The sequence below is a fragment of the Corvus brachyrhynchos genome, unplaced genomic scaffold (genome assembly GCF_000691975.1).
Source record: "Corvus brachyrhynchos isolate BGI_N302 unplaced genomic scaffold, ASM69197v1 scaffold229, whole genome shotgun sequence".
NCBI classification, from domain to species: Eukaryota; Metazoa; Chordata; class Aves; order Passeriformes; family Corvidae; genus Corvus; species Corvus brachyrhynchos.
In genome coordinates this window covers 6,530,630-6,541,866 of record NW_008240042.1, presented here as the reverse complement: position 1 = coordinate 6,541,866, position 11,237 = coordinate 6,530,630, and the positions used below count along the sequence as shown (strand labels likewise).

Sequence of the window (11,237 nt, the reverse complement as noted above, 5' to 3'; positions counted from 1 at the left end):
CCTGCGAGCAAGGTGCGGGGCAGGGAGCGGGGCGGGCGGGCTGCGGGACGGGGGATGTCCGCTCTGCTGCCCGGCTTCACGGGCGAAACGCTGCGCCTCCCGAGTGCTCCTCCTGCCGTTCTATCCCATCGGGGTGCTTCTTTGTAAAATGGACATGATTTCAAACCCACCTTAAATGGACTGGAGAGTCCCAGTCGTATGGCGCTGCCTAAACTTGGAGTAACACTTCGGACCAGCCCCAGAAACGCAGAGGAACTTGAGCACTCACTGTTGGCTTCCAGGGGTTCAGTAACTGCACGCCTCCACTTTTCATACTTTGCCTGAAGCTTGCAATTTGAGCTGCTGTGAGATGGGACAAAAGGGGTGAGCTATCCAGGGGAGTGTTCTGCCGAGGAAGGTTGCAAGCAGAGAGGAAAGGAAATGACTGAATGGATGTGAAAGCAACAGAAATTCAGAGCCAACATTCACTGGGTTGCTTTGGCTTGAATTGAAAACGAGCAGTGGCTTTCCTGTGAGCTGCACGTAGTGGTTTGCACTTCCAGCATTTCCAACCAGGAGCTTGATTCATCCCAAGCTTTTTCTTAGGGATGGTGCTCAAGGAAGAAATTGTTCTGCTGTGGAGCCTCTACAAGAAATTCTGGCCTCTGAGAGTGATTTTTGCTGGGAGGGAGGGATAGGACATAGCCTGTAAACCATATACTAAACATCTCAAGGACAAGATTGCAGCGCCAGTGCTGTTTTGGTGGAGGAGTGTTCTCATAAACACAGTATGTGCAGGTCACAACCTCCACCTCCTCCTTCTCTCGCTTCTCATAACTGAGGCCAAGTATGTTTGCAAAAAAATGTTTCTGAAACTCCCAAGGCAGGCATGAAAGACTGGGTGAGGATTGGGTTATGCACTTCGATGTTGCCCATTAAATGCCCTGTGTGGCTTTTCACAAACCTTATCCAAAGCATTGGGTTTACATATTAGCCAGAAACAGGGTGGTACAGTATTAACTCTTGGAGGGGATGAATTTCAGCCTTCAAGGTAATGTGGAATGAGATGAGAATGGCCTCAGTCTGTGCCTCTGTCTAGTATTTGGAAGGAGCCTTTCCTTTCTGGCCTCAGTAGCCCTAAAATGTGTGCTGCTTCTTGGCTCTGCCAGCCCAGACAAGTGAGCAGATGGGTTTGAAAGATGTCATGCTTCATGTGTGTACTTGAGGAGAAGGCTGTGTTCTCACTTGTCTTGCCCAAAGTCATTTGGGAGTTTGTTGCAAAACAGGTACTGATACTTGTAAGATACTGTCCCAGCTCAGACTGGCTGCACTTCTGGTGTCTGTCCCAGACTGGATGCTGGGGGGCTTTGATCTAGACTGTGGAGATAGAGTTTGATGAGGTCAATGCAAACATGAGCCACTGGGCAGGGCATGTGGAAGGCCACTGACCTGTCAGCCCCCAACAGGTCCCCCAAGACTTTTTCTGTCCTCTGATCATTACAGCAGCAGCTTCTCTGAAGCAGGGTCTCAATGTGGGACAGCCATTCCATGCACAAACTGCATCCCTTCCTTGGAGAAGGTCTCTTCAAGTGTGCAGATCTGCAACAAGACACCTTTACGGGCTGTTACCTGTTTAAGAACTTCACTGGAAGATGTGGTGCAGAGCCACTGGCAAAATGTCCTATGTCGTTCTGGGGTGCTGGTCTTCTTTTGGCTCCTGCTGCTGGGAGAGCTCTGACCCAGCATCTCAGGGAAGGGAGCAGGATGGATGTGGGCTGCTCAGCAGTGGTATCACAACTGACCTTTCAGAGATTTCCCTCGGCTGCATGAACCTTCATTGTGCTGTGGACCTTCTGGCAATATGCACTGCTCTGTGGCTTGCAACAGAGGCAGGGATTCATCCCACAACCGTGTTAAACATCTGGAAGTATTTCTGTATCCCTTAGGGCCTCCTGGCAGTTAGGAGTATTGGGTGGGAAGGGCGGGGAGCTGTAATCTCCACATGGATTTTGAAACACTAACAGGAGAGAACATCCATCCTATCAGCCTCACAGGACAGAGTGTTTTCCAGTATCTTTCCAGATAGGAGACCACATTTTTCTAGGTTTCTAGAAGGACCTGAATACTGTGGTAGTCAAATAGTGGAAGTTCTGGCTTTTGCCATTTCCCACCACAAACAGATGCAGGCACTATCTAGGGTGGGATCCAGCACAGGGAGACCACAAACAGGCAGGATTGGCCATTTGTGTGATAGTTTTTGCACAGAAGGAAGTCCTTGGGTGACAGGGCACTTGGGCTTCCTGTTTGTGGCAGATGGGCTCTGAGGTGTATACATGCCCTTACTGGATTGTAAGGACCACCTTCTTTCAGTCCAAGAGTGAGCAGCCTTTCAAGAGAGTATCTGAGAAGAGAGCCGGAAGCATATGGTTCCAACAGTGGGTCCTAACTGTGTTTGATTGCTCTTGGGATTTTTTTTGTTGTTTTTTTTGTTCAAGTGAAGCTGGAGAGGGAAGGCTTGTTTTGCACATCCTGTTGGATCTTTCTTTGATACTAAATAGCAAAAGGAATGAGCACATCCTCAGCCCTGCAGAATTTGCCTTGACCTTGTCCTTGATTGTTTCCCAGACCTCTCAGATGTGATGTCTGTGATTTGTACAGAAATGATGAAGCCATGCAGAAAAAGGTATTTCTGCTGCAGCCAAAACTTCCTGCTGGAGGGCAAAGGAAGACACAGTTGAGAAGAGTTTGAAAGGACGGAAATAACCCTTGCTCTACCTGCATTGGCAGATGGAGGGATCCAGCTGGTCTTTTCTGGAGTGAGTTTTATGTGGGCAGAACTGTTGGGGATGTCTGGAAAAAGGCATCCTGCTTGATTGCCAACTCCTTGAAGCTGGCTGGCTGCTCTTGGTGGTGTGCCAGCAGAAAAAGCTGCCTGTCTTTTTGCTCTGGGGGAGCAGGCAGTGATGCCATGCTGCACCCTGTTGGCTGGGCTCCTGCTTTGCCCTCACGCTTGCACTCACAGCTGGCCACGGGTTTGCCCTGCTCTCTCTCAGGGCACCACTTCCTGCATCCCGTCTCTACCTGTGTGTCCCAGCAGCCTCTTTGTAGCTAATCACAGTGCTGAGGATGCAGGAGGCAGATGCTGTGAAGTTTTCCATCTGCTTTCCAACATTGCCTTTAAACGGATTGTCTGTTTGCTCTCTGCCTATGAAAATGCAGCTCAGGTCTGCTGCCAGGTCTTGCAGGCAGGGCAGGTCCAGACACAAAGCAGAAGCCTGCTGGTGGGGCAGGTACAGGCAGTCTGGGGTGCCTCCTCTGGTGGCCCCCTTGGCAGGAGGGGAGGCTGCTCTGACAGCTGGGGAGCTGCCCTCTGTCACTGCTGTCACACAGCTGTGCACAGATGTTCAGAAGAGCCTCTTAAGGAGCTGGTGGCTTCAGGAATGTAGGCTGAAATTCAATTTGCAGTGCACACACTGAGGCTGTTTGCAGCCAGCTAGGACCTGGGGCAGGAGGACTGTGGTACCCACTGCCGTGCAAAGCCAGCTGGCATAAAGAATTAGGGTTGCATGGCTCAGCTCAAGCCAGGCAGAAAAGCAACCTCAAAGCACCAACCCCCATAAAAAAAAAGCTATCAGGATTTCTGATTATGATGTCTGAGCTGAAAAATACCAGGCACTGACTTGTTGCCTAACCAGTGCAGGAAAGGACAAATACCCCTGAGTCTTTCTTATCATTAGCTACCAGCAAATTCGTACTTTGAGAGATGTGTTGTGACTGCTGGAAATACTGCTAAAATTGCCTCATTATATGGTTTGAAGTCCCTAATGCTTGTTCCAACAGGGTTGGGGTCTCCAGGTTGTTTTGCTGTTGTCATTCAAGGCTTTGTGTTATGCTCACTTCTCTCTTGGTGGAAGCCAAACTCCTGTTCTTGCCCAAATGCAGTGTACCACAAAGCAGCTCTCAGCAGACTTCAGAGGACAGTGTTTCACTCTCTGGGGAACTGGTGCTGCTTTGTACCTACCTACAAAGACCTCCTGGGGGTAGAAACTCAGGGCCTCTCTGTGTGAAGGGTAAATTTGCTGGCTTGCCAAGCAGTCTGCTTTATTTCTATTCATCTGAATGTGGTTTAAAACTTTGTGGCTCCATGAAAGTGTTTTCCCAGCACTGGAAACGTGCAGGGCTTTTCCTTTTGATGATGAGGGCTCACAGGATCCCTCCCACAGGCTACAGATGAACAGCAGAACCAGGAGAGATTCTTTTAAAGCTGACTGTAACCAGCATTAAACTTGTCTAGGTCTCACCAGCAAGGAGATCCCAGTCACTGGAGCTGTGCTGTCCCCCCAGGGAGGTATCATTTTGGCTTCCCAGAAGCCCAGACAGCATCCCTCCTGGAAGGGTTTTTTGCTAAGCTCTAGGGCTCAGGAGAAGGTGGGTGCGAGGTTTCTTGGCTGTCCACAGGGTTTGAAAGAACAGGCTGATGGACGTAGGATTGTGACTGCCCCAGGCAAATACATTGCACCCCCAAATTCCTGCCAATTTACCCCATCAGTGGTTTTGCTTTGCTGGTGCTCCACTGTTCCATAAAGGTACGTCTGTCCTGCAGACAAAGAAGTGCCAAGTTTCCACAGGTCAACTTCAAAACAAGAAACATGGATCACATCTGTTGGCTCATTCCATCCAAATTCAGCTGTTGAGGCTTTGCTGGAAATATCTTAGTTTTGAGGGTGGTTTGTTTTATTTTTTTAATCCCCACACACTACCAGAGTAGAGCAAAAACAGGGGTTTGGGAAAAAACTTGTGGGAATTGGCAGACTGCTATTATCACTGAGATTAACTTGTCTTCTCTTGATACAGCTGCCTTAAGTACAAAGGCTCCCAACTCTAGACACCACAAAATATAGTTCATAGCCAGGCACATTTTGCAAGAAATTCTTCTGGATTTGTTAACAAGAGGCTCAGATTGCTTTAGTTCTTTCCTCTCATTCTTCCTTTTTTGAATTTTAAGGGACTTAGAAGAATATACACATTTTATGAGTGGTTTTGTCTTTGTTGGGGAAAGATTTAGAAAAGTTTTTGCTAAGTTGTCTGTGGCTGGAAATGAACTGAGTTCCCTGATTCTTCTGGGAATCTGGTTTGAGTTTCTTCATCAGGTGGGAGTGGGGGTCTTGCAGCAGTGGCCTGCTACCTGCTGTCTCCCACTGCAAAGGAAACGTTGTGTTCGCAGGTGGATCTTACCAGCATTTTTGTGCTGCATCCTGAGAGTCTGTGGGAGAGCACTCTGGGCTGGATCCCATCAGGGCCCACAGACTTGTGAGTGTCTAACTGGCACAGCAGGCCACTAATCATTTCCTCATGGATTATGGGAGCTTCACTCATCTCCCCATCACTGACTTCCAACTCTGAGAGCTGGGTATCCTGAGGACAACTGGTCTTGATATTGAAGACAAAGAAGGCATTAAGTGCCTCTGCCTTTTTCTCATCCCCTGTCACTACACTTACCCTCTGCATTCAACAAATGATAGAGACACTCCTTGACCCTCCTTTTGCTGCCAATGTATTTATAGAAACTTTTTTTGTTGTCTTTAATTATAGCCAAATCAAATTCTGCTTGGGCTTTGGCCCTTCTTATTTTCTCCCTACCTCATGACATCCTTATAGCCCTCCCATGTTACCTGACCCTTCTTCCAGAGATGATAGATTCTCCTTTTTTTCCCCCTAAATTCCAGCCTAAGTTCTCTGTTTAATGAGGCTGGTCTTTTTCCCTGGTCTTTCTACACCTGGGGACAGTCTGCTCTTGAATATTTAACAATTCCTTTTTTAAAATGTGTCCAGCCTTCCTGGACTCTGTTGTGTTTCATGACTGACTCCTGAACACTGCTGTTTATTGCTCTCACTCTTCAAAAATACTGGTAATTTAAAATTCATGTGTAACTTTGGGGGCTTCCACTGTTGTAGCATAGGTCATAAATTCCTCCCTAAAAGGAATTCCATTATTTGAAAAGGTTTTGGTTCACTGGAGCTTGAGTTTTTATGGTTACTGTGCTAAAATCTACTGTGGAAGTTGTTTAATATATTACTTGTCAGAGCCCTAGAGAGCAACAGTATGCTGGGGACTATGCAAAACCTTCACTGCCCAGGAGGGTCCTGTATTTCACCTGTGTCTTCATTCTCAATCAACACAGCATACCCAAATTCACTAGGAAGGAATGATTACTGATCAGCAAATTCCACCCCATGTTTGTTTTTTCTGTTGCTGGAAAGGCATGCTGTGTTTAAAAAAATGCGTTTAATCCTTTGTTGGGCTGAGGTTGGCTGAGGTTAGAACTAAATAGGAGATTACCACGTAACAAGTCTAATCAGGTCAGATTTTTGAAAGCCCTGCTCGCTTTTCCATGCATAAATGCTGCCATGCCTTGTTTCTGTGTCTCCCACTGCAAGCTTTTCACATTCTTTCCAGGCTTTAGCTCATGGAAGTAGATGATCTTTAAGGTCTCTTGCAACCCACACTGTTCTGTGATTCTGTGATGTGAAGGTCAGGCACAAGGTCTCTGAAGGCAGTGTTCCCAAACCATGGTAAAACAGCAGGGCTGGGGTTTCCAGTGGCAGTGGTGTGCACCACATGGAGCCCAGGGGTGTGGAAAGCAGGAGTTGCTCCATGGCACAGTGATGGTGGCCCAGGGCCCTTCCTCATGCTGACTCAGTCTCAGGTCTCCAGGGCTTGGGCAAAGCTGTGTTCGTGTTTGCCGCCTTTCCAGGGCCTGCTGAAGTCTGAGGGGGAGCGTCCAGACAGACACAGCCTCCGCTTTCATGTGGATGTCTTGGAGCTTCCTTCTGTAACTCCTTAGTCTCTTCAAAGACAGATTACAGGAGGAGGAGAAATGCCTTCAGAAGAAGGTAAAGGAGGAGGCTTGTAAATCCAGCAGAAAGCAGCAGGCAGCTTTGGGAGTGGGGAAGGCCAGGAGCTGCTTGCACTTCGTCTGCTGCCGCCTCTCACAGGGCACTGACTTGGGAGGGAGCAGCTGAGGCCATGCCAGCTAAAATGACTAGATGTTGCTTAAGGAAGGTTTCCCTTTTTCCATATAAAGTAATTTTGAAGGGAAAGTACTTTACCAGCAACTTAGGAGACTGGAGTGGGTTTATTTTCAGACTTGCAATAGCTTGTGGGAGTGAACAATGTTTAGCTTTTGCTTGGGTTTGTGCTCTCGGGGAGTGTTCCCAGCCCGTGTGTGACCTGGGGCCGTGGCAGGGCAGTGCAGTGTGCAGGAGGGCTTGCTGGGAGCCAAGCTTTCCCCCACGTGAGCTTCAGCATGTGGTGCATGGCTTCGTGTGTTCATGGTCTGGGCTTCCATGCACGCCCAAGCACCAGGACACAGCCCACAGTACTTCATGTCCAGCTGATTTTTGCCTTTAGTGACATATCTGTAGGCCTCTTGATTTTAGCAAAAAAGTTACTGCTCTGCTTGCTGTGTGTTTTTTATTTGAGTGTGTGTGGACACCAAAGGAAGATTGGTGAGGACCAGCTAACCCTGAGCTGTGATTGACCATGCAGGTATCAGTGAGGGACAAGTGGGTGAGCTGGGAGATGCCAAATCTCTGCAAGCTGTGGCTGAGCAGAGAAGGGGTGCCTGGTGTAGGAGGGGTGTCAGGAACAGATGCCAAGTAATATCCTCATCGAGGACGTCAGAGGCTCTGCTGTGCACATTGCTGTGGCAGAAAAGCAGCTACATACAACAATGGGAACTCCTTTCCAGCTGCTTTTTTTGACATAACACAGGCTGCCAGCTCCCTGCAAGCTGCAGAAAAAGTAGTCCCTGTGTTTTGAGACTCTCTCCCAGGGTGAATGAGCTCTGGGGCTCTGTAAAAAGCCCCTTCCAGAGCCAGGGAGAGTTATTTGTTTTACAAACAATGGGCTGAACACAGAGGAAATGCCTGAAGTGCCTGTGGAGAGCATCTGATCTCCATCAACAGCCTGGGCTGTCATCTTGGTCAAGGAGCTCCTGCGCAGTCAGGGAGCATCTGTACATCCACAGGGTCCCTGGCACGGGCTCTGTGGGACAGCGGGGAGCACACAGCCTCCTCGATGGTGGTGACCATTTTTATCAGCAGGTGAAACCCTCAGGTCCTCAGCCCGAAGGAAGCTGAGGGAGAAACCATCCCCTCTGTGGGCAGTGCTGCCAAGAGAGCAAAAAGGCCTCCGAGGTGCAGGCTGTAGGATGATTGTGGGGAGGCTCCTTGCTGGCAGGAATCAAGACATCTGCTCTGTGCAAGGTGAGCTTGTTTCCAGTCCTGGCTTTGCTCCCTTCACAAGAACTCCTGAAGCAAGAGGGACACTTGGAGGAGGGAATGTCCTCACATCTTCTGAAGTGCTCAGCCATCCCCTGCCTCTCCTGTTGTGTCAGGTTGCCGTGTCATCTGTCCATCTCTGTCCACTTTGGGGGACTGTGGGAGGGAGCATGAGGGGGACCAGCAGAATCAGTAAGTAGGGTGACTGTCATGCACGTGGATGTCAGCTCCCTGTGGTGAGAATTTAGCTACTGCTGTAGCCAGTCATGACATGACTTTAAATCTGCTGACTTCTTGGCCTTTCTCAGAAGTTTATTTTTAGTGGCGGAAGAAGCCCAGCTCTAGAGTTTTGGCTGTATGGATTTAAGTCAGTTGTCCAGAGAGAGCACAATGACTTTTCCCATGACACTTGTTGCATCTCTCAGGATGTGTATTCCCTCCTGGCCTCAGAGCTGTGTCAGATACAGGCAGAGGCCTGTGGATGCTTCTATCTCATTTTGCAGCCAAATGCAGAACGTCATGTTCTGCCTGGTTGGATCAGGATGTACATCCCGAGCTTAGGACTAGCTTGTAACAGCCAAGCTCTCACTGTGCTGTGACTGCTGTGCCAAGCCAGACAGGGCTTTGCTGTGAAGCTGTGCAGGCAATTCCCCTGTCCAAGAAGATAAACAATTTCTCCTCACCCAGGAGGTAGGTAGAAGTTCCTTGTCTCTTTTCCCCTGACAGCAATTGCTGCTGAAAAATCATGGTGTGACTTGTTCATCCTGGCAGCGTGAACAAACACCTGTGGGCAAGTGGGTGTCTGAACCCTCGGCACAGGGGGAAACTTGGCAGCAGCCGAGACTGAGACACCTCAGGCAGTGGATTTAGTGGTGTGCTGAATGCTGCCAGTTCCCAACCAGAGGAGAATTGAGCCAGATCCTGGAAGAGCATAACAGTGCCTTAAAGTCCACCTGGCTTTTAATGTAAGAGTCAGAATCTCTCCTTTTCTGTGGTGAGAGATGGTGGTAATTGGGGGGGCAGTTGTGTTTTTCCTGCCTTATAGAAGAACCCCAGTGACAGAGAGGATGGTGTCATACAGGGGCAGACATAGCCCTGCCAGCTGGGGACAGGCCCCAAGCTCTGCTCTAGTGGGGGGCTGGAGCAGAAAGCAGCAGCAGGCTTTGCTGGGTGCGTATCAGCTGGAGGCCCTCACAGAGCATGGGTCCAGCCGAGCTGCCTGGGGACATTGTGTCCCATCAGAGCTTCCAAGCACCCTATTATCCCTATTGTTTAAGGGACACCAGAAAAAGAACAGCTGGGCTGTGCAGGAAATGCTGCACTGGGTAAGGGGACCAGAGTGCATGACCTGAGGTGGCCCCGTCCTGGGGATGGCAATACCCTGAGCTGGCCACTGTGGGGTACTCAGGGGGTAAACCTTTAGCAGGGTGTTGAAACACTGCTTAAATAATTTCCTCAGATGAGAGACTCAACTCTGTGCAAATGAGGAGCACCTGGGTTGTGGTGTCCGCCAGGAAACCAGCCCATGCTGACTATTAGGTGTGGTTTCAACCATTGCCCAGGGCTACACATGAAACTTTTCTGCTTCTCCACAGCTGCCTCCTGTTAAAACCAGAACTGGGATAGTTCTGTAACAGAGGCTGTTGAGTGCAGCTACCCCATGTCTCTTTGCAGCTTCCCACCAGCAGGCTGTGTACAGTCATTCCTGGACAGAGAAGTCTCTCAAAAGAGAAGAGCGAACACTTCTCTGGGTTTGCACCAGCTGCTCCGGAGCAGGGAACCACCTCAGCATCCCTTGGGCTAAAACAGAAGGATGGCTGATACCCGTTGGCTGGTGATACCAGTGTGGATCTGCCCCAGATCCTGAGGAGGAAAAAGACAGCAGCTTTCTGCTGGAAGATGCGGCTGCAGTGGGATGGACTTGAAACCTGCAGCCCACTGTCTGCAGCAGGGCTGCAGGGTGGAGTGCACATGCAGGGCTGAAATCAGTGCAGGTTTGGGATCCCATAAGGAGCATCAGGACCCAGATCTGCCCCTTTTTTATGGGGCTGGGAATGAGCTGTGGTCTGTGGGTCACTATACCCAGGAGCTTCCATCAGCCAGGTTCTGGAGTACCTGTCTGCATAGGAAATGCCGCCTTCTCCTGATGGAGTGTAATGAGAGCCTTAGTTTCCTGTTGCTGCCTGCATCTTCAGAACAGAAGGGGGAAAGCAGCTTGTTGTGGTCTTAAAGCTATCAATAACTGGAAATAAACACTCTGTGCTCCCTTGGTCTGCACTTCGTATTGCGGGGAGTTAATAGCTGCATTTTGCAAAACAGCCTCACTAAAGAGGGATTGAACAGAAAAGGCCTTTCTTCCCTTCCTGGGATATGGGTCACGTCTCCGACATTTCCCAGCCTGAGGGGTAAACATCTTCAGCCAGATCTGCAAAACAGCCCTGCTTTGATATGCTTTAGAAGCAACTCTCTATTTAACCAGGAATTGGAGCTCTCTAGAGAAAAGTGGAGCTCTGCATTCACTCACTTCCTTCCCAGATCTCCCCCATGGAGAGCTCTGCCACCATCCAGCCAGCCTTCTTCGGCTGAGCATTGCACACAGGTACAGCATAACATTGAATTCTGCTAGCCCACAGCAATGGGATTGAAATCATGCTGGGAGAAAGGATGCTGCCAAGCTGGCCAAGCTCTCCATGGCATGATAGCGAGTGGATGCACTGTCTCCTGGGGGTCCTTTTCTCCATGCCAGCTGATTTGGTGACTGCATGGTAAGCAGAGCCAGCAGTTGGTAGAGTTCTGCTTAACCCTTGAGATAACAGAATACAAACACCTCTAACCACAACCTTGCAAGGAGGAGGATTCATCACCTGAAGAGCTCAACACGTGAGTTTTCATCTGGGGTGAGTGCCCATTGGTCTGGATAGCTTAAGGCTGGATGTGTGTGTCACTTTAGAGAGAGAGGCGCTGTGATGTGGGAT

The 11,237-nt window shown here is 49.4% G+C and overlaps 2 protein-coding genes across 4 annotated transcripts in view; one reads left to right on the top strand and one right to left on the bottom strand.

The window, feature by feature from the left end:
- Positions 1 to 2,928, bottom strand: part of LOC103622418 (E3 ISG15--protein ligase HERC5) — a 26,194-nt gene extending 23,266 nt beyond the window's left edge. For all 3 annotated transcript variants that reach the window (XM_017744120.1, XM_017744121.1, XM_017744122.1), the window contains exon 1: positions 171 to 2,928. The gene's annotated coding sequence lies outside the window, so the exon portion shown is untranslated. The remainder of the gene's footprint in view (positions 1 to 170) is intronic.
- Positions 7 to 11,237, top strand: part of IGFBP7 (insulin like growth factor binding protein 7) — a 16,895-nt gene continuing 5,664 nt past the window's right edge. The window contains exon 1 of the mRNA XM_008641309.2: positions 7 to 12. The gene's annotated coding sequence lies outside the window, so the exon portion shown is untranslated. The remainder of the gene's footprint in view (positions 13 to 11,237) is intronic.